We start from the raw sequence: 21319 nt of genomic DNA on the forward strand, positions 1-21319 counted from the left end.
AATTAAAAAAAAATGCAGAAAGTTATTTCTTAGTAGAGACAACCTTCAGGCATCGCCTTAGCTGATTCACATTAACATCAATAACAGAACAAACACAACCACCATAGCCGAGGTGCACCGAGGACGCAGTATGGCTGGCAGTCCGTTCTTCAAATGGATAAAATTAATCAAATGAGAGAGAGAGAGAGAGAGAGAGAGAGAGAGAGAGAGAGAGAGAGAGAGAGAGAGAGAGACGAACCCAAGATCATCTTCCAGATAATTGGTCTCTATTGCTCCAAAATCTTGTGTGCCATGCAAGTTGAAGAATGTTACTGATTAAAGATGATGGAATATGGCTGCTCTGGGGCATAGCTCAGTGACAAGTGTATGCATTGGGTCCATCCCCAGCACTGAAAAATAAACAAATAAATAGGAAAAAGATGTGTTTTAGGCCTGTGTTTCATCTTTCACTGGACAACAGAGATTTCCTATAAAGGACAATATTAAAATAATTAGCAAAATGTGTCTGTATAGTAAATGTTAGTATCAATATTGAGGTTTTTTTTTTTTTATTGTACCGTGGGTTATGTGTGATAGTGTGAACTAAAGTAACAAGAGCAGTTGTTTTACCCTCTTCCTGGAATATATTTCTAAAGTCCTTGGCATACACCCAACCATTGTATGTGGCAAAAATCAGTGAATGCTCGGTGTGTGGGAAAAAAATTCTATATGGAATCATTGTCTATCTGATTGCTGAATGAGAGGTTGGGGCGACATGTATTTTCCTCTATATATTGGAGAAAACTGCTGAAATGATTAAAGATAAAGAACATGTTGTTTAAAACTTATTCTCAAAGGGTATTTTTTATTAAATGTGTGGAGTAAGGCTGGAGACTTGATTCAGCAGGTAAGATGCTTATCCAAAAGACTCAGGTTCAATTCCCAGCACCCACATGGCAGCTCACAGCAGTCTGTAACTACAGTTCAAGGGGATCCAAAGCTGCCTTCTGGCCTCTGCATGCATTGCATATGTATGGGGCACAAACATACTTGAAGGCAGAAACATATATATATACTTTCTTTTCCCCAGCCCCTGATCAACATACAAACAGGGTTTCCCCATGTAGCCCTGGCTGTTCTGGAACTTGCTCTGTAGACCACACTGTCCTAGAACTTGGATATCTGCCTGCATTTGCCTGTGAGTGCTGGGTTTGAAAGTGTGCACCACCACCACCACCGCCACCGCCCGTTATATAAAGGAAATGTTAGTTATAAGTGTATCCGGTTCTCTCCAGAAGCAGTGTGTGCTGTTAATGTCAGAGCTCTCTCCAGTATGCATGAAGCGTTTTTGATGCACAGTTTGCATCCCAACTCCTGGGATGAATATTTTCATAGTAATACATTGAGAACTGAAACCGTGATTAACGCCTTTATTTTTTTTAAGGTTTATTTATTTATTATATATAAGTACACTGTAGCTGTCTTCAGACACACCAGAAAAGGGCATCAGATCCCATTACAGATGGTTGTGAGCATCTTAAATGCTGAGCATTATATTTAGTCTCTTCAAAAAAAATTTTAAATTGGGCTGGAGAGATGGCTCAGGGGTTAAGAGCACTGGCTGCTCTTCCAGAGGTCCTGAGTTCAAATCCCAGCAACCACATGGTGGCTCACAACCGTCTGTAATGGGATCTGATGCCCTCTTTTAGACTTGTCTGTAGACAGCTACAGTGTATTCATGGAAAGTAAATAAATAAATCTTTTTTATAAAAAGAAAAACAAAGCAAAACAGAATAAAATGCAGATCACGTGCTTCCAGTATGGAATAGTACTGGATATATATTACTTTCTTTGTTTGCTATTTTTTGTTTTTGTTATTTTTCGAGACAGGGTTTCTCTGTGTAGCCTCGAAACAAAGCAAGAATAAAAACCAGCAGGGCAAACTTGGAATCTTATAGCTGTCTGAAGCTTTTTTTTTTTTTCAAAAACAATTTTTTTATCTGTCATTTATTTATTTCTATTTTATGTGTAAGAATATTCTGCTTAAACGTTTGTGTGTGTATCATGTGCATGCCTGGTGCCAACAGGGTCAGAACAGGGTTTCAGATCCCCTGGAACTGGAATCAGTGATGGGTCTGAGCCACTATATGGGTGCCGGGAATTGAACGGAGTCCTCTGTAAGAGCAACCAGTGCTCTTTTTTTCTTTCTTTCTTTCTTTCTTTTTTTTTTTTTTCCGGACCTGGGGACCGAACCCAGGGCCTTGCGTTTACTAGGCAAGTGCTCTACCACTGAGCTAAATCCCCAACCCGCAACCAGTGCTCTTAACTGCTGAGTCATCTCCCCACTCCTGATAAATGGACACCTCCATTCCAAAAACCTTACATGGCTCTGCTGTTCAGCTTTGTTACTCGCAATATATCTCTCCATCTCTCTCTCTCTCCCCTCTCCCTTTTCTCTCCCTCTCCCTCTCCTTCTCTCTCTCCCTCTCCCCTTTCCCTCTCTCTCTCCTCCCCCACCTCTCCCTTCCCTCCCTTTCTCTCTCCTCCCCTCCCCCTGCCCCCGCTGGTTCTATTTCCTGCGTGTATCTCTTCTTTTTTTTTTTTTATAAATTTATTTTTTAAGATTTTATTTTATTGTATATGAGTACACTGTAACTGCCTTCAGATGCACCAGAAGAGGGCATCAGATCTCATTACAGATGGTTGTAAGCCACCATGTGGTTGCTGGGATTTGAACTCAGGACCTCAGGAAGAGCAGTCGGTGCTCTTAACCACTGAGCCATCTCTCCAGCCCCCGCGTGTATCTCTTCTTGACAGTTATGCCATGGCTCTAGCAACTGCAACATCTTGGGGGCTCCAGTGCACCCTGACTTCCCTTTCACAGTTTCATCCAATGGCCTTTCAGGTCTTCCTGCCTCTCAGAGCCTTCATGCAGGAACTCCTCTGTCATATGCTGCCTGGCCTCAGTGGCTCTCTGAAACCACAGAGGAAGATCTATAACACCTTCAGTCTTGCATCCTTCATGGGTCCAAAGCCAGCGCCATATGACCGACATTGCCAAAATCGGCCATCAGCTTGGGATAGCCCCTGGAACTGCAGGAGTTGCAGCTTTCGTTTGCAGTTGCTTTCTAGGAACAGAGAACCCAGTAGGTCTTTTCCTTCCAGAAACTAGGATGCGTAGGAGGGTCAGGGGCCCCGGAGGGCAGCATGCCTTTCAGCACCAGCCTTGCCTGCAACGTTTAACTTAGTGGTGCTCTTTTTCCAAGTGTGTATTTTGTACTTTTTCTGCTGAGCTTGTTCTTTTTCATTGCTGACCTGTATGACAGTCACTAATTAATAAGGACCCTGTGCCAGGCATAGTGACTCTTGTCAGTCTTTAATCCTGGTGCCCGGGAGGCAGAGTCAGAAGGCTCAAGAATAGCCTTCTCCACACAGTGAGTTCCAGGCCAGCCAAAGCTACATAGTCCCAACAAAGCATGTTACTGATTCAATATGAAGTCTTCTTGAAATGGTCTCCGCCCAAAGAATTAGTCCATCCCTTTTTAAGCAAATTCTCAGGTCAAAGGCAAAGAGCAGCCATAATATCACAAGAATGGCCCCTAGCACCATCGATAGCTAATACTGTTCGTCTCTGAAATCTCTTGAGCCTTTCCTCCACAGTCCACATTGCTCTCAGTGCTAATCTCCCGGGTTCTCACGATGCCACCCCATTAAGCTCTGCTTAGAGCATTCAACTACTTTTCCAGTCCAATGTTCCAACGTCTTCCACATTGCTTCAAGAAACAATATGGCGGGTTCTCTACAACAACAGACCATGACTTCTAAACCTCCCCACAGGGCACAGCACCACCACCAGCAGAAGACCAAATATTCAAATACCCAAGACTCTGAGGGATACCTCTTTCAAACCACACTTACTGTGTAACTCTGCCTGAACTGGAACTCACAGTGATCTGCCTGCCTCGTGCTGGGGCTAAAGACACGATGCCTGACTCCACTGTTTTATTTTTTAATGAGTGATTACACAGACATCGATGCTTTACTTATCCTTGTGGTGACCCCGCAACAGTGTTCTCTCATAGGTTATTCCTTCACCAGATGAGCCGATTCAAGCCAGATCAGGTTATAGTAAAGACAGGTTTATTGGGAAGAAAGGGTGTGTGTGCAGAGAGAGAAGAGAAGGAGGTATGAAGAGGGAGAGGTAGAGGGAGAGGGAGAGGAGGGAGAGGGGAGAGGGAGGGGAGAGGGAGGAGGGAGAGAGAGAGAGAGAGAGAGAGAGAGAGAGAGAGAGAGAGAGAGAGATCGAACAAAATGGATTATATAGGGAGGAGCCTCTGGGGGAAGGGGAGTCCAACCCCTGGGCTAAAAAGTTCAAGGTTGAGGACAAGATATGCCAGGTAGGGACTTAGGGATGCTGGGAGAACCTGGAGGCCACATCTGCTTTGATAGGTAAAATAATGGGTCTCAGTCCCTTGTCCCAGGGCCCCAAACCAACATCCTCCAGCGAAACAGAACTAGTTGAATGAATGGATGGATGGGTTTGTTCATTAGGAACTGATGCCCATGAATATGGATGGGGACTGACAATCCCCACTCCACTCTCCATGCTCAGATGGGAATCAAGCCCAGGGCTTTTCGAGCAGGGCCTTTGCATTAAGTTCTGTACCCAACCCTGTGACAAGTCCCAAGATTTGCATTTACCGAATTGGAGACTCAAGAAAGTTGAGGGCTTCATTTCAGTCTGGTGGGTGGGCTCCGGGAAAAAGTAATGTTTCAACTGGAGACCAAAGGAGGAAAATCCAATGTTCCAGCTTGAAAACAGAGGAGGCCTTCCTCTCTGCCTTTGTGTACTGGTTAGATCTCCCACTGATTGGCTGAGACCCCTCCCCCTTAGAGAGGGCAATCTGTTTTACATAGCCTGTCCATTTAAATGCTAAACTCATCTAGAAAATATCCTCATCGAATTGCCCAGAACATTGTTTAACAATGTTTGTTTGTCAATGTCTGGGCACTCTACAACCCATCCATATTATACATAAAATTCTCCACCACAGGGACCGAGAATTTAGTTCAGCAGCACTGTATGCCTACTGTTTTGAATCCCCCAAACCACAATAAAATATGTAAATAATAAAAATAATCATCAAGGGCTGGAGAGATGGCTCAGAGGTTAAGAGCACTGTCTGCTCTTCCAGAGGTCCTGAGTTCAGTTCCCAGCAACCACATGGTGGCTCATAACCACCTATAATTAGGTCTGGTGCCCTCTTCTGGCCTGCAGGCATACATGCAGGCAGAAAGCTGTATGATATATACATAATAAATAAATGTTTTAAAAAAAAATAATCATCAAGGGGCTGGAGAGATGGCTCAGAGGTTAAGAGCACTGTCTGCTTTTCCAGAGGTCCTGAGTTCAATTCCCAGCAACCACATGGTGGCTCACAACCATGTGTAACGGGATCTGATGCCCTCTTCTGGCCTGCAGGCAGAACACTGTATACTTAATAAATTTTTCTTTTCTTTTCTTTTCTTTTTTTCGGAGCTGGGGACCGAACCCAGGGCCTTGCGCTTGCTAGGCAAGCGCTCTACCACTGAGCTAAATCCCCAACCCCAATATTTTTTTTTTAAAGTGACCATCATGCCAAGTGTGGTGATAAATACATTTAATCTCTGCACGTAGGGGCGGAGACAGGTGAACCTCTGTAAGTTCGAGGATAGCCAATGTTCTATAGTGTGACCCTGTCTTAAAAAAATTAATCATCGGGTTGGGGATTTGGCTCAGTGGTAGAGCGCTTGCCTAGCAACCGCAAGGCCCTGGGTTCGGTCCCCAGCTCCGAGAAAAAAAAAATCATCACAGGGTGAGAACAATCACCGTAATGAGGTTTCCAATAGCAACGAACAACTTACACGACAGAATGTGCCATGTAGCTAGGTATGCTGTGGGCTCTATCTTCTAGGTTTGTGCAAGTACCTTCTATAATGTTTGCAAGATGATAAAGATTACCTAGCAACATATTTCCCAATGTGTGTCGCCACTGCTAAGCAATGAATGACTACGTATTATCTTATCTTAGGATCTCCCCCAATGCTAACTCAGGTTGTATTAACAAGTACCACAGGCTGGGGGACTTCGGTGACATAAAACATTTATTCAGATCTGGAATGTTGAAAATCCAGGATCAGCACAAATAGCCTTCTTTCTTGTTGACAGAAAAGCACTCCTCGATGCTCCCTCCCCTGCAATCTTCTCTAGTGTTTCCTCTTATAAGGCCATTGATCCTATTCATGACAACTTCACCCACATGGCCTGACTGTTGCCCAAAGATCTCAATATATGAATAGAGTAGGGACACATACAGCCCAGCACACACCCAATTTACAGATGAGGAAGAAGGAACTCAAGGCTAAACTTATGAATACATCTTGGAACCTTCCCTAAGTGTCATCAAGTTAAGACTTTCTGTCGGAGGTCACAGACCTGGGACTGTGCTAGAGCTGTGGGGACTTGGGGCATGGCAGCTTGTTGAATGTGTAAATGAATGTGAACAGGACTTCAGTGAAGATTGCCAACTAAGGTTGCCATGTGCTGGGGCTCTCTCCGGAGATAACAGTGTCTAAGCCTGGCACAGAAGGTGCTCACTGAAAGGATACATTCATGAATGTATCCTTGTCAACTTCTCAAGGGCAAGCCTTGAATTCCCATCTCTATTGACTCACGTGACAAGCCCTCGGGAGTAATAAGTGACAGATCCAGGAGTAGGTGAGCCCCATCACTGTACAGTGCTCATGGCTTACAGGACAGGTAGCAAGTCTGTAAGTGAACTGTACCTGACTCTTGCTTACATGTGTGACCTTGACCCAATCACTAACTGCTTATGTTTGCTCCTCACCAGAAAGTAGTGAGAGGACTGAGTTAGCCAGAGCCAGACTGACTCTATGACAGGCTGCAAGCTGACAGTTAGGGAAACTAGGCTTTAAGTTTCTGTTTCCCAGAAATGAGAACTCCCATCCAGGAACCAGTGGTCAGCCAACCACAGCCATGGGCAACCAATCCGAGGATACCTTGACATCTGGCCTGAAGTAAGAATAGGTAGCCAGAATGAATAAGCAAACCCCCAGGAGGTCTCCAGAGTCCTAACCAACTGTAGAATTAGACCCTTAGAGATAGAGCTAAGGAACCAAGGTAAAGGGGCACACAATCATCCCTGGAATTCTCCTAATGACAACAAAAGCTGGGCCTATGAGCCCACTAGGTGTCTCTATTCCCAAAGGGGGAGATCCTTGCATCCACGAAATCCAGTCAAATAAAAGCTCTTTGCTTTTGCATACGACTTAAGTGTGGGGTGTCCTTCTTTGGCAATCTTTGGACCCTGTCAGTAGGTAAGAAACAATCCCTATATCAAAGAGCTTTTTTTTTTTTTTTTAAGATTTTATTTACTTTATGCGAGTACACTGTCGCTGTCTTCAGGCACACAAGAAGAGGGCATCAGATCTCATTACAGATGGTTGTGAGCCACCACGTGGTTGCTGGGATTTGAACTCAGGACCTCTAGGAAGTGCAGTCAGTGCTCTTAACCACTGAGCCATCTCTCCAGCCCCAAAGAACTTTTAATATGGTAGAGACTTAATAAATTAAGACTGGAAAGATGGCTCAGGGGTTAAGAGCATAGACTGTTCTTCCAAAGGATCTGGGTTCAATTCCCAGCACTCACATGACAGCTCACAACTGTCTATAATTCCAGTTCTAGGGGATCTGACACCCTCACACACACAGACAGTTCCAGAAGATCTGACACCCTCATACGGACAGACATACATGTAGGCAAGACACCAATGGACATTAAGTAAACAAACAAAGAAACAAACAAATACGGACTTATCTTTGCTCAGGATAAATACACAGTGGTTGTCAATGCTCTCTCAGCTTTGTTTTTTTTTGTTTTTTTTTTTTTGAGCTGGGGACCGAACCCAGGGCCTTGTGCTTCCTAGGCAAGCACTCTACCACTGAGCTAAATCCCCAACCCCGCTCTCTCAGCTTTGATGTGAGGATGTGCAGGCCCACAGGAGGAACGTCAGGACTCCTCTAAAACCAATACAAATCTATTGGCGTGAGATTCTTGGTACGTATCTTCACAGAACCCCACCTCTGGTTGGGGTGTCTCTGACAGCCCAGTTTAAAAAAAAAAAAAAAAAACAACAAACAAAAAACTGATGTCCTATTGGAAACTTTAGAAGCTAGCATCCAGCCAAATCCTCCTTCACTGACAGACACTCCTCTTTGAGGGATATCTGGTATTTCACCAGCAGCTTGGGATGGCAGACTCTTCAGGCCTCTTGCCAGCTAATTCATCTGAGGCAGGATGTAGTAATCCACTGGCCTCTGTAGCCTTATCCCTGAAATGAGTGCTATTAGCAGCGGTGCCTGATGTAGTAGGCCGTCAGGAACACGTCAACGTAAATTGCACAGGAAGTTTGGGAGCTGCCATTGTTCAGTCTTTGTTGTGGGCTAGAATTTGGGCTAGTTGAGGCTGGCCTTAAATGTCTGACTCTCTTGCTTCTTGCCTCCAGACCTAACGGCTGTACCGCACTGCCTAACTCACTCAGCACTTACTCAGCTTGGTTTTTTTTTTTTTTTTTTTTTTTTTTTGGTTCTTTTTTTTCGGAGCTGGGGACTGATTTTTTTTTTTTTTTTTAATCTTGATTTTGGAGACAAGGTAACTGGTCCTGCCTGATCGCTCTGTGTGCATTGGTGTGCGTGCGTCAGCTAGTGAACAATGGCAGAACAAGAAACCTTAAGTATTCCTAATGTGAGCCAAGTGACTCTCACCACATCACCCAGAAACCCCCAACTCCCACACACGGACACTAAAGTCGCCACCATGCTCAGACTGCCTCTTCCTCGAGCCCACAATCTTGAGTCCCAAGTACCTGATGTTGGTTTTCACAGAAACACCAGTGACCTATGACAGCAACTGCACTCCAGTTCTGTAGGAACTAGATTGCCCCCTCCCCCTCATCCGGGGCATTTTGCTACCTCACAAGGTAGTGAGGAGGGAAGAGGTGGTCGCACTGGGAAGAGCCCAAGGACTTTTGAAAGTGGGGGAGCAGGCAGGGCAGGGTAACGCCCCTTTAATTCTTTAGGAGGCAGAGGCAACCGGATCTCAGTGAGCTCAAGAGCAAGTTCCAGGACAGCCAGGGCTACACGGAGAAACCCTGTCTCCAACAACAACATAGGTGGGTGCTGGGGGCGGGGTGGGGGGAGAGAGAGAGAGAGAGAGAGAGAGAGAGAGAGAGAGAGAGAGAGAGGGGTATGAATGAGCATTTGTGCCCTGAAAGTAGTTACTAGAAACTTCCAGAGGCCAGCAGAACACACAGACTCTGGAGTCAGACCTTCCCTTTTGGACGGTTTAATCTCTGAGTTTTAGTTACCCTCCTATGAAATGGGCGTGCTAAGACCCATGTTCCAAGACTCTTTTGTGAACTGAATAAGTAAACACAGCCCTAGACTCTTGTCCCTCCTGAGCACCTGACGCAGCGTAGGGAAGCCGCAGCTCCCAAGGGTATGTCTGGCACAAGTGTCTGTTGAGATAACATTTGTAAAGATGAAGTCTGCCAGGCTCGCAGCAGCTGATCTGCAATAAATTAAATATACATACACATGCATGTGCATAAGATGGGGAGGAGGAAAGAGAAACTGTATCCTGGGATCGGGTGCTTCAGGAATCAATAGGGCAGGCGCTTAAACACCTGTCGGATAAACACCATGTGGAGTCAGAAGATCTGGATTCGAAGCCGGCCCGTCTATTAGCAGTTCCGAGGCTGCACCGTGGACACTTACACATGATCTGTTTGTGCAGCCTCTCTTTTTTTTTTTTTTTTTTTTTTTTGGTTCTTTTTTTCGGAGCTGGGGACCGAACCCAGGGCCTTGCGCTTCCTAGGTAAGCGCTCTACCACTGAGCTAAATCCCCAGCCCCGCAGCCTCTCTTTTATCTTGGTCCTGTTAGCAACCTTAAATCCTTAAAGATCCCCAACAAAGTGGCTTCCTAGGATAGAATTCTACTTAGGCTCTTCTGAACTTTCCAAATAGGCCTGAACTTTTGGGTTTGCATATTTATCCCTGGATTGTTTGAATTTCATTTCACTTAAGAACTTTTATTTCAATTTATTAACTTTTGTTTGTTTGTTTGTTTGTTTGTTTGTTTTCGATAGTGTCTCTCTACCTAGTTGACTGCTCTGGCTCTGTAGGCCAGGCCTGTCTCTGCCTCCCAAGTGCTGGGGTTGATGGTGTGCTTCTCCAAGCCTGGCCTAATTACCCAACTCTTAGGAAGCATCCTGCTAAGTTGGCTTAACTAGAATCCCCTACCTCCCATCTGGGAACACCATCAATATCTACTCAGGATCTCCATCCTCCATTAGGCCCCCAGGTGATGTTCCAGTAACTGACCTATCCTCAAGAGATGACTCAACCGTTATAAGCACAGACTACTCTTCCAGAGGACCCAAGTTACATTCCCAGAACCCACACAGCACTCATAACCTTCTGTGACTCCAGTTTCAGAAACTCCGACCCACTCCTCTGGCCTTTGCAAGGCACTAGGGACACATATGATACCTGTGCATGGCTGCAGCCAAAGCACTGGCAAAACACTGGTACACATAAAATAAAAACCTGACAGACATTAAAAACATAAATTAAATACCTGACGTTAAAAACACTTAAGAACCCTGCTGGGTGGGGCTAGCAGGCATCACATTTTACTTTAAGTTTTCTGTCTGCTGACCTTGCCTTGCTCCTTACCCTATAAATTCCCGGTTCATGCTGAATTCAGTGTTGAACCCAGTGTCTCAGAACCACAGCAAACCCCACTGCAGTGGTCCCTCAACCCACCATGATGGCCCTTCCTTGAATAAAATCAGCCAGGCTTTCTTAAACAAGTGTCACTGATTTTTTTTCCCCCTTTTAACTTTCTGTACATGAAACCCCAGCCAAAGGAGATCTTGATTGAGGTCCTTATCAAAGAAAAGGAGACAACAGGACCAGTTGCTTGGAAATGTCTTCCTTTATCAAAACACCTGGAAAGCCAAGTGTGGCTTTACGCTCGATTTGGGGGCTGGAAAAAAAAAAAAAAAAAAAAAAAAAAAAAAGCAGAGGTCGGTCCAGCGTCCGCCTGGAAATGCAGAACTGCCAGAAGGAAATCCCAGAAAAGGAAGGGCAGTTTTAAAAGAAAATCAAGGTGAATTCCAGGCATGAACCGTCCACTGGGAAGGGGGGCTTCCCGACTTCCCCCTCCACCCCCCCAGGTGCGCAGCCCGCGCCGCCCACCCCGGGCGCGACTAAGGCGAGGAGGAGCTGCGCTCTCTAGGACCCGAGGAGGGAGAGCTGCAGGGAGACGGAGCCTCCAGCGGGTGCTGCCGCGAGCGGCCGGCCGAGGGGCTGGAAATGAAAGTAAAGCGCTCCGGAGCCACATGGACCGAGCTGCCCGGGCGGCGGCGCCGGGAGCAGGATGCGGCCGCCCGTAATTAAATAGCATTTACTCTTATTATTACTAATAATAATAACGTAATCATACCTCTAGTCATAGCATACCATTTATCGGGCTCGGCGCAGGCCCGCGGGGAGCGCAGCCCGGCCGAGGTGAGTGCTTTGGCGCGGCGGAGCCCCGCGGGGCAGAGGCCGGGCCACCGCGTCCCCGGCGGCGCGCAAGGTTGGGGCGCGCGAGGTTGGGGCGCCGGGGCAGGGCCGGGCAGGGCCGCGCGCGGAGGATGCGCGGGAAGCCCGGGCCAGGCCACCTGGAAAAGCGGCTTTGCAAGAATAAAGCAATAGCACCTCCATTACTATGAACTGTTTTTTTTTGGGGGGGGATCTCTGCAGATTCCCGTGCCCCTGCCCCAAAGTTTCAAAGTTATTGTGTGGTCGGGCACCTGCAGCCTGGGAGATTGGGTCTCCACTGCAGCCCCCAGGGGATGTCTTGGGATTTTTCTTCCGTGGTGGTGGGGCAGTCTCCCTTGGGTCTGGAGCTTTAGGGGTGCGTGGATGTTTTCCGGATCCCACTGCAAGGAGGTGGTCCGAGGCTTGCAGTTAGGGTCCCCCTTTCCTTTTGTATTCGCTTTGAATCCGCAGTGCCTAGAGGTGGAGGGGCCGCGGCGAGGGCCGGGGACAATGGCCGGCTGATGGGTCGCCCCAGTCGGTTACAGCGGCCACGCGAGTCCGGGGATCCGGGGCCTGCGGGCCCAGCCCTGGGGGAGGGGGCGGCAGGAAAGGGGGGCGCGGTCTGGGTCGGCTGAGCAAGAGGGCATTTCCGGTCGTGGCATCCGTCACTGGGCTCAGAGGCCTCCTGGGTGGGCAGTAACCTGGCAGGGGATTCACGGGGACTGCTGGGTGCCGGGATTGTGGCGACTGAGGGGCGCCCTGGCAGGGATGGGGGCCCTGAGGAAGGGGAGCCGACCCCTCTGGCACTGCCCTCAGCGGACAGAGGGTCTCTCTGTGATCCATAGCTCCTTTTCTTTTTATCTTAGAAACCCTCAGGTTCAGGTGTTTGTGAAGTTCCTGGGTTGAGGGTCCTTTGCAGAGACAAAGCCTCCCTCCCCCCCACACCGGAGGAGTGGGAACGCGTAGAAAGAGTTCATTCTTGACAGAACAGTATGGCTGGGTTGCCAACAGTACATTAATGGGGAAAACTAGGGGCTGGAGAGGCTGGAGAGGCTGGGGCTTCAAGTCGGGTAACTGGGGGACCGCTGCAAAGTGATGGGGGATTGCGGTTTTTAGGTTTGTTTTTTTTTTAAATTTTCGCTTGTTAGCCAGGTCTTAGGTGCTTGAGCACAAGAATCAGAACCCCCAATTTCTTTGCATTCTCCAGAGTGCCTGCAGTTCATCCAGTTTGATGAAAATAGCAGAATGCAGATCCTTGAATTTTTACACAAATGCGATAATTATAGTACGTTTAGCAACTATGTTGGACATGAAATTCCAGCAGAATCTTTCCCTCTACTACCTAGACTTCCGCCACTGCTGATACAACCATACCCTTCCTGATGTCTTCATACTTCTTTCTCCCGTAGAAGTCTGCTGCAAGGAACACAGGATGCTAGGCCTAAACCTGGGTGAAGCAGGTTCTAGAAGGGGGGGGGGGAGGGAGGGAGTGTGTGTGTGTGTGTGTGTGTGTGTGTGTGTGTGTGTGTGTGTGTGTGTGTGTGTGTTCCAAACTGGATGTATGTGGGCTCTTCTGACAGTCCTGGCAGTTATGCCAGGTAGACATGTAGCCATCCTTGTTTTCCAGATTAGAGAGTTGGGTATCTTGCTGGGAATTTACACAAGAGGGCTAGGACTCCTAACTAGTTATCTGACTCCAGAGTACCATTTCCAGGAGGGAGATCTGAGGATGAGAGAGTGGCTTTATGGTTCTGAGGTTGCCATGATATCTGTTTAATGGCTGGTGTGAACTATAACCAATTTAGGTAGGGCAGTTCAGAATGTGGCTTGTTGAATTTATTTATATTTAATTAATGCATTTATTTAGTTAGGCTGTGTGTGTTCAATGGGATGAGCTTGTCTTTTGGGTCTTACTTATGGGACAGTGCAATCATCAGTGGGTTTGAGACCCTTGAAATGATAAACTTTGTATAGCATTGTGTGTGTGTGCGTGTGTGTGTGTGTGTGTGTGTGTGTGTGCACACCTGCACCCATGGTAGGTCTGATACACACCTCCCAGCACTCAGGAGTTAGAGGAAAGAGAGTTGTGACTTCCAGGCCAGCTTGGGCTACCATAATGAGACCCTGCGTCGTTTGTTTCGTTTCCTTTTTAGTTTTTCAAGATACGGTTTTCCTGTTCTGGAACTTGATTTGTAGACCAGGCTGACCTCGAACTCAGAGGTCTCCCTGCTATACCTGACTTGAAACCCTGTTTTAAAGGAAAACAACAAGGGTGGTGGTGGTAATGGGGTTAAGTACTCTCACAGAGGACTTGAGTTCATTTCCCAGCATCTGTGTCATACCGTTCACTACTGCCTGTAACATCAGCTTCACTCCAAAGGGTCTGACACCCTTTCTGCCTCTACTTGCACTCGCTCTGGTGTGCACATAACCACATATACATAACTAAAAAACACCGTCTTAGCTAGGCTTGGTCCACACCTTTCATTCTAGCACTTGTGAGGCAGACACAGAGACAGGCAGATCTCTGAGTTCAAGACCAGTCTGGTCTACAGAGTAAGTTTCCAGAACAGCCAGGTCTACCTAGAGAAACTGTCTCAAAACAAAACAACCAATAATCCTCCACCCCCCCCCCCAAAAAAAAACCGGAAAAAAGAGAAGAAAGTATGTGTGTATGTATGGCGCTTGGTGCCTATAAAGCTTATTTATAACACTGTGTCCTCTGTCCCTCCTAGCTAGTAGACTTTGTCTTTGTTGTTAGGGTGTGTGTGTGTGTGTGTGTGTGTGTGTGTGTGTGTTGGGCTGGAGAGATGGCTTGGAGTTTAAGAGCACCGTTGCTCTTCCAAAGTACTGAGGTTTGATTCCCAGCATCCAGTTGGTGAATCCCAGCAGTCCTTTTTTTTTTTTTTTTTTTTTTTTTTTTTTTTTTTTTGGTTCTTTTTTTTTCGGAGCTGGGGACCGAACCCAGGGCCTTGCGCTTCCTAGGTAAGCGCTCTACCACTGAGCTAAATCCCCAGCCCCCCAGCAGTCCTTAACTCCACTTTCAGTATATCTGAAACCTCTTGTGGCCGCACAACATGGTACACAAGCAAAACAGCCACACACATAAAGTTTTAAAAAATAAAAATTTTATCCCCATGCACTTGAGGGAGGGAGGGAGGGTACATGTGTCATCGCAAGTGTATGGCAATCAGAACTTGCCGGAGTCCATTCTCTCCTACCGAATGAGTCCAGGGGATCAAACTCAGGTTGTCAGACTTGGTGGCAAGCACTTTTACCCACTGCACCATCTTGCCTGTGGTGGGGTAGGTCCAGTCCTTTTCTAGATGAAGAGTGTAAGGCTTAGAGGATTGCAGATGTCCACAGGGCTCATGACTAGTTTCCTGTCGCTGAATATTCATCCTTTCCCAGAGTCCTGTGCAACCCAGCAAATCAAAAGCTCCTTGGGTAAGCTGCCGTGAGGCAGGTCCGGGTCTGGACTCCTTGTAGTCTGGCTGGAGATACAAAGGGGAATTCAGGAAGAAAACGGGCTGGAGAGCCTAGCCCTTGAGTGGGTGCCGGGTTCAGGAAGAGACCCTGCCTCAAATGTTGGACAGTGGTAGGGAAGGACACCTCTGGAATGTGTGCTTGAACACAGGTGTGGCCATCCACATACATGTGCATATAGGCACACACACAATTAGTCTTTTAAAACTGAAACTGAGAGCTTGGAAAGAAGAGAAAGAGTTCTGGGGTTAGTGCACTAAGAGGAGGCAAGATAGCCCCTGGAAATGTGGAGGAAAGTTCCCTGCAGGCGGTAGGGCCTGGGATGAAAGCAGGATGACGCTCCGCCATGGTGGAGGACACAGAAGGAAGGCTTGGGTTTAGCCTCTGTTATTTCTGTGCACGGAGACTAACATTGTCTATCTTCAAATGTTTTTCTTTAATATATATTTTAAAACTTACTTACTGTTTTGTTTCTTTCAAGGCGGGGTGTCTCTGTGTAGCTCTGGTTGTCGTGGAACTCACTCTGTAGACCAGGCTGGCCTCGAACTCACAGAGATCCACCTGCTTCTGCCTCCCAAGTGCTGGGATTATTTTGTGACTTACATTTTATCTGATTGCAGTTTGTGAAGGGTAGGCACCTGTGGCCGTATTTTACTAAAGGAGATACTAGGGGACTCCGGGAGCACCTTACAGAATTTAAACCCAGGCCTCTCTGACTGTTTTATCAAATGTGCTCCTGCCTACGGTAGTAACCTTCTTCTCATGGAAACAAAAACAAAGACCAGGAAAGTAAGAAATGCCATAACCATCGGGTTCACATGGGGAAAGGTTAGCAGGTGCCTCAAGACCAGAGTTCTCCTGAGGTGTCTGAGTTCCCACATCCCACAAAAAAGGCTGCAGAGGGACCATATTCCTGACTGTGGAAATCTGAGCAATTCTATTCCTTAGGGGCTTTAGGGGCCTCAATTATCACCCTGGAAGAGCTTGGAGCTAGGGCACAAGACAGACAGGGACCATTAACCTGAGCTTCCTGTGGACAGGAACTGGCTCTGATCCCGCCTCTGCCTCCAGCCGTGGTGGACGTGCCAAAAGGACACATTCAGCCATTATGTTGTCAAATTGAATTATCCCCCAGTGCGGAGGAGGCAGGCTTATTTTGCCTGAGGTGGAAGGTCTTCCTAGAAGAATTTCTATGTGAATGCTTGAGAGATTGGATAAGAAAGGCCAGAGAGAGGCCATTCCGAGCAGAGACAGAGATGGATGGAAGCAGGGACAGGTAAAGCCTGAGGAATGAGTTACCTGGTACAGCCACTGTGTAGGGACAGCTATGAGTTCCAGTTGAAGTCTGGCGCTGTCGCCGCAGGCCCTTTGATTGTCCGCACTTGAGTTTCCATATCTGGAAATGACCTCTGAGAACATTTGTTTTTCTTCTCTTTTGAATTTTAAATTTTATTTTTATTTTTTTATTTTTTAAAAGATTTATTTATTTCATGTATATGAGTACACTGCAGCTGTCTTCAGACACACCAGAAGAGGGCATCAGATCCCATTACAGATGGTTGTGAGCCACCATGTGGTTGCTGGGATTTGAACTCAGGACCTCTGGAAGAGCAGTCAGTGCTCTTTCCCATTGAGCCATCTCTCCAGCCCTAAATTTTATTTTTGTTATGATTACTATTACTATTATTATCACTAAGTAGCCCTGCCTGGACCTGCCTATAGAGACCAAGTTAGTGTCAGTGACCCTCTGAGCCTGGCTTTCAAGGGCTGGGGTTGCAGGCATGTGCTAGCATGTTCCGATGAGTCCTGAGGCTTGCTGGTGTTTGACAGTTATTCCAGAGAGCTAAGTGAGAGAGCTAGAAGGTCAGAGTTTGGGGGGTGGTTTGCTTCTTAGAGCACCTCCTGCGCTTTTAGAGGACCCAAGGTTAGATCCCACCACCCACGTTGGGAGGGTCACAACTACATGGAGCTCCAGTTCTAGGGGATCAGTGTCTTCCTCTGGCCTCCAACTCAGGACCACATATCTACACATAGACAGATACATATACACATAACTTAAAACAAAACTTTAAAAAATAAAGAAGAGGAGCCGGGAAGCGGTGGCACAGGCCTTAAGTCCCAGCACTTGAGAGGCAGAGGCAGGCGAATTTCATGAGTTCAAGGCCAGCCTGCTCTACAGAGGGAGTTCTAGGAAAGCCAGGGCTACAGAGACTTTGTCCTAAAGAGGGAAAGAGAGAGGGATGGGGGCGCAGGAGGGGAACTAGATGACAGAATTGTAGGTTCATCCTGGTCTACAGAGGGAGACTCTGTGTTTTTTGTTTTTTTGTTTTTAAAGTGGTCAGAGAGAGATGGTTAGGTGATTAAGAGCATATATTGCTCTTCCAAAGGACCTGCGTTCAAATCCCAACACTCACATCGATTGCTTGCAACTCCCTGTAACTCAGGCTCCGGGATCCAGTGCTTTTCTGGCCTCTACAGGGACCCGCACTCACACACAACCTTCACACAGACCTGCACATAGTTAAGAATAAAACTAGTCTTTTAAAGATTTGTTTCTTTACTTACTTTTAACATGCGTTGCTGTTTTGTCTGCACGCATGTCTGTGTGAGGGCATTGGATGCCCAGGAACTGGAGGTGCAGATGGTTGTAAGCTGTCATATGGTGCTGGGAATCAAATTTGGGTCCTCTGGAAGAGCAGCCCGCGCTCCACCAATTAGCTACTCTTCAGTTCCCAAATAAAACAAATCTTAAAAAAAAAAAAAAGAAGCTAGAGGGATTTTAAAATTTTTACTAAGGGGCTGGAGAGATGGCTCAGTGGTTAAGAGCACTGGCTGCTCTCCCAGAGGTCCTGAGTTCAATTCCCAACAACCACATGGTGGCTCACAACCATCTGTAATGGGATCCGATGCCTTTTGGTGTGTCTGAAGACAGCTACAGAGTACTCATATACATAATAAATTAAAAAACCTTTTACTAATTTAGCAATACCACCCAGTAATGCCCCTGTGGCCAAGCCCAGCTTCTGAGTTTATTTAACCCCCCCGCACCCCCAAATCATCCTGTGGGTGTGTGTCTTGGTTGTCCACATTTTATTGCTAATAGACAAGGGCAGGCACAGAGTTTAGATGGCGTTGTTAAAAAAAAAAAAAGTCTGCAAAGCACACAGAGTCTGTCTACAGCAAAGCACACAGAGTCTGTCTACAGCAAAGCACACTGAGTCTGTCTGCAGCAGCCATAAAGGGTGAGTGGAGAAGCTGGTGAGGTCTACAGCGTAGACCTGAGTCACGGAAGGTGGGGTGTCTGCAGGGGAGGGCACCCTGCAGCTGGAGGCTGCATGGGCTGAAGTGATCATTCTGTCAGCTCCAGGCCAGTGTAGAGGCCAGATCCTTTAGTCCTATTTAATGGTGCATAGCAAACAGGCTCCTCTTCCTGTGACAGCACCAGCTACAGAGCTCCTTCCCACCTTATGTAGTCTGTTTCTGGGCAGGCTGTGGGATAGCTTCTGCAGGAGTTTGTTAGCACTCCTGAGAGCCCTCTGGGGACAGAATACAGCATTTCTGTCTCCAGAACCCATCTTCTCTCCAGCACCTTCTGGGTGGCTTCTTCAGGGACAATTCCTGAGCCTTGTATCAGGTTGGGATGGGAACAAGGACAGCAGCTGCCACATATTTACACAGGGCTTGGTTCTTTCTGCGCCCTCTATCATACCCACTCGACTACTCCCTGAGGGAAGTCTGTTACCATTGCTGGCCCCATTTTACAGATGAGGAGCCTGGGGCTCAGAGAGACAAGGCACGCTTCCACAATTGTGTAGCCGTCATAGAGCAGGAGTCATGGGCAAGCCAATAGGACTGTAGAACCCAAAGGGTTTTTTGGTTTTTGTTTTTTTTTTTTTTTTCTTGGCTTTTAAAGACAAGTTTTCTCTGCATAGCCTTTGGTGTCCTGGAATGCACTCTGTAGACCAGGCTGGCCATTAACTCAGAGATCTGCCTGCCTTTGCCTCGCCTGGCCTTGTAGGGTCTTATGTAAACCAGGGTGGTCTCAAACTTACTGTGTAGCTGAGGTCAGAGCTGAATTCCTAATTCTCCTGCCTCCATTCCAAGTGCTGGGAGAGGAGTCAGTCAGTAAAGCGCTTGCCACACCAGCTTGCGGTGTGAGCTTGATCCCTAGTACTGGGTGCAGGAGCTGGACGGAAGGTGGGGGCTAAAGGCACCTGTTGCTCAGTCGTGAGGAGTTTGGCTCCCTCCACTCACGTAACAAGCTGGCGTCCTTGCAGACTCCTGTAACGACAGGTCTGAAGAGGATCACTGGTGCTAACTGGCATCCAGCTTAGCCAAGAAAATGGGAACCTCAGGTTTAGAGAGAGACCCTACCTCAAATAAGCAGAGTGACAGACAAGGACACCAGACAAGTGCGTTCCTACTCCTACCTCATTCCCACTCTACTCTTACCACCACTTCAACACCAAATCCAACCAACACCACTAACCGAACCCCAGCCCCAGCCCCACCCCTGACTCCAACCCCACTCCTACTTTAACCATTACCCTTACCCCAACCATAGCCCGAACACTAAGGCTAACTGTAACCCTAACCTTAATGCTAACCCTGTTAGCTCAGTTTTCCAATTGAAAACACCACAGGAGCAATTTCCTAACACATCCATCAGAGAGATTAGGACAAACCATTATACATCAGCTAATAGTGGGAGATAGGGAGCTTCTGACGCCTTCCTTCAAACACGGATGCTCTTCCGGGCAGGAGTAAAGCACCCCACAGCCACTGTAGGGGTTACTGAATTCGCACACACGTCTCTAAAAGGTTGGCGCGGTGATGCAGCCCTGTAATCTCAGCCCTGGAGAACGGGAGGCAGAAGGATCCTGGGACTTTCTGGCAGACTGTCAAGATACACACAAGATGGGCGTGCATCTCACCCTTTGAGAACCCGAAGTCTGTAATTGCCTCATACAAGATGCCATTGGATTACTTAGTCCTTTTCTCTGTCTAAGAATGGACCCCAGAACCTCTGACTGCCATTGAGCAAGTCCCCAATCCAAATCTTTTTTTTTTTTTTATTAAAAGGCATGGACTTACAATGTAGCCCAGGTTGGCCTCAAGTTCTTGGAACTCCTCCTGCTTCAGCCTCTTCACTGCCCAGCCTGGTTAATTAATTTCTTATCTGTCTGGACTGGTAGCTGTTTTCTATCACCAACATTTATTCAGTCATTTATTAACTTATTTACAGCAGCGGCTGATTTCCTGTCACTAACAGTATCTTGGCAATCCTTCAAAAGATAATGTCCCTGGCTTTGAGGAGAAAGCGGGCGCTGTCAGTCTTCCTCTACCTCCAGAGGCTCTTGGGCTCAGAAAGGGACCAGGCAGCGTATCTGGTTCTCTGAGGTCAACAGATGTATCCTCCTGCCAGCTTGAGGTTCTGAAGTGTCAATGTCAGGCAGGAGCCCATCCCTGCCTGTGAGCCCCAGGGTGACGGTCCAGGCTGGAATCAACCGTCCTGGGGTTTCAGAAGTTACCCTGGAGCAGCTGTTCCCTCTCTCTCGTTCCATCCCATGAAGTGCTGTCCCCCACCCCCCAACACCCACCCCCACACAGGTGGAGGGACACAGAGCAGGGTGGAGCAGTGAGTCCTGCCTTCCATTCCCAACTCCAGCGGCAGGCACTCTGGCAGTGCACACATGAGAATGTTACCGTTCTCGGCCTCTGTCTCCCCTTGTGTGCTCCAGTAATATTTGCCCTCTGTTTGGTGTGAGGATACAGAGATGGATGTCAAAAGCTGTAAAGATCAGCCAGTGTAGGCTAATGTCAAGAGGGCTTAGTAACCTCCTGAATGTTCCTTCTCCGTTCTCTGCCTTAATCAAACCTGTATTAAGCCTCCTTGTGTTCCTGATTCTTCTTGTCATCTGTCTTTCGTGCAACAGCCAAAGGGAGCTTCTTTAAGTCAGGCCCTGTCATTCCTGCTGGAAACCTTTTCTGCATTTAGGCACAACATAGTCCTGCTTGTCCAGTGGGATTTGTAGCTCTCTGGTCAAGCTGCAGCCTGTACCTCCCCCCTTATTTGCCCCTTGTTTTCCTTGAACCTACAGAGCTTGTTTTCCTTCAAGTCGACTGCCCTCAGCTGGGCGCACGCTAGTCCTCTGTCCTTCCTCCTTCCGTGTCTCAAATGCGAGTCCTCTGAAGGGTCTCCCCTCC

At 47.4% G+C, this 21319-nt stretch overlaps 1 protein-coding gene across 3 annotated transcripts in view; it reads left to right on the forward strand.

Moving 5' to 3' along the window:
* Positions 1-11169: 11169 nt before the first annotated feature.
* The window catches only part of Zc3h7b (zinc finger CCCH-type containing 7B), a 48269-nt gene continuing 38119 nt past the window's right edge, over positions 11170-21319 (forward strand). For 2 of the 3 annotated variants that reach the window (XM_039079278.2, XM_006242085.5), the window contains exon 1: positions 11170-11611. The gene's annotated coding sequence lies outside the window, so the exon portion shown is untranslated. The remainder of the gene's footprint in view (positions 11612-21319) is intronic. The other variant, XM_039079280.2, reaches the window with a different exon arrangement.

The sequence above is a fragment of the Rattus norvegicus genome, chromosome 7, assembly GCF_036323735.1.
Source record: "Rattus norvegicus strain BN/NHsdMcwi chromosome 7, GRCr8, whole genome shotgun sequence".
Classification (NCBI taxonomy): Eukaryota; Metazoa; Chordata; class Mammalia; order Rodentia; family Muridae; genus Rattus; species Rattus norvegicus.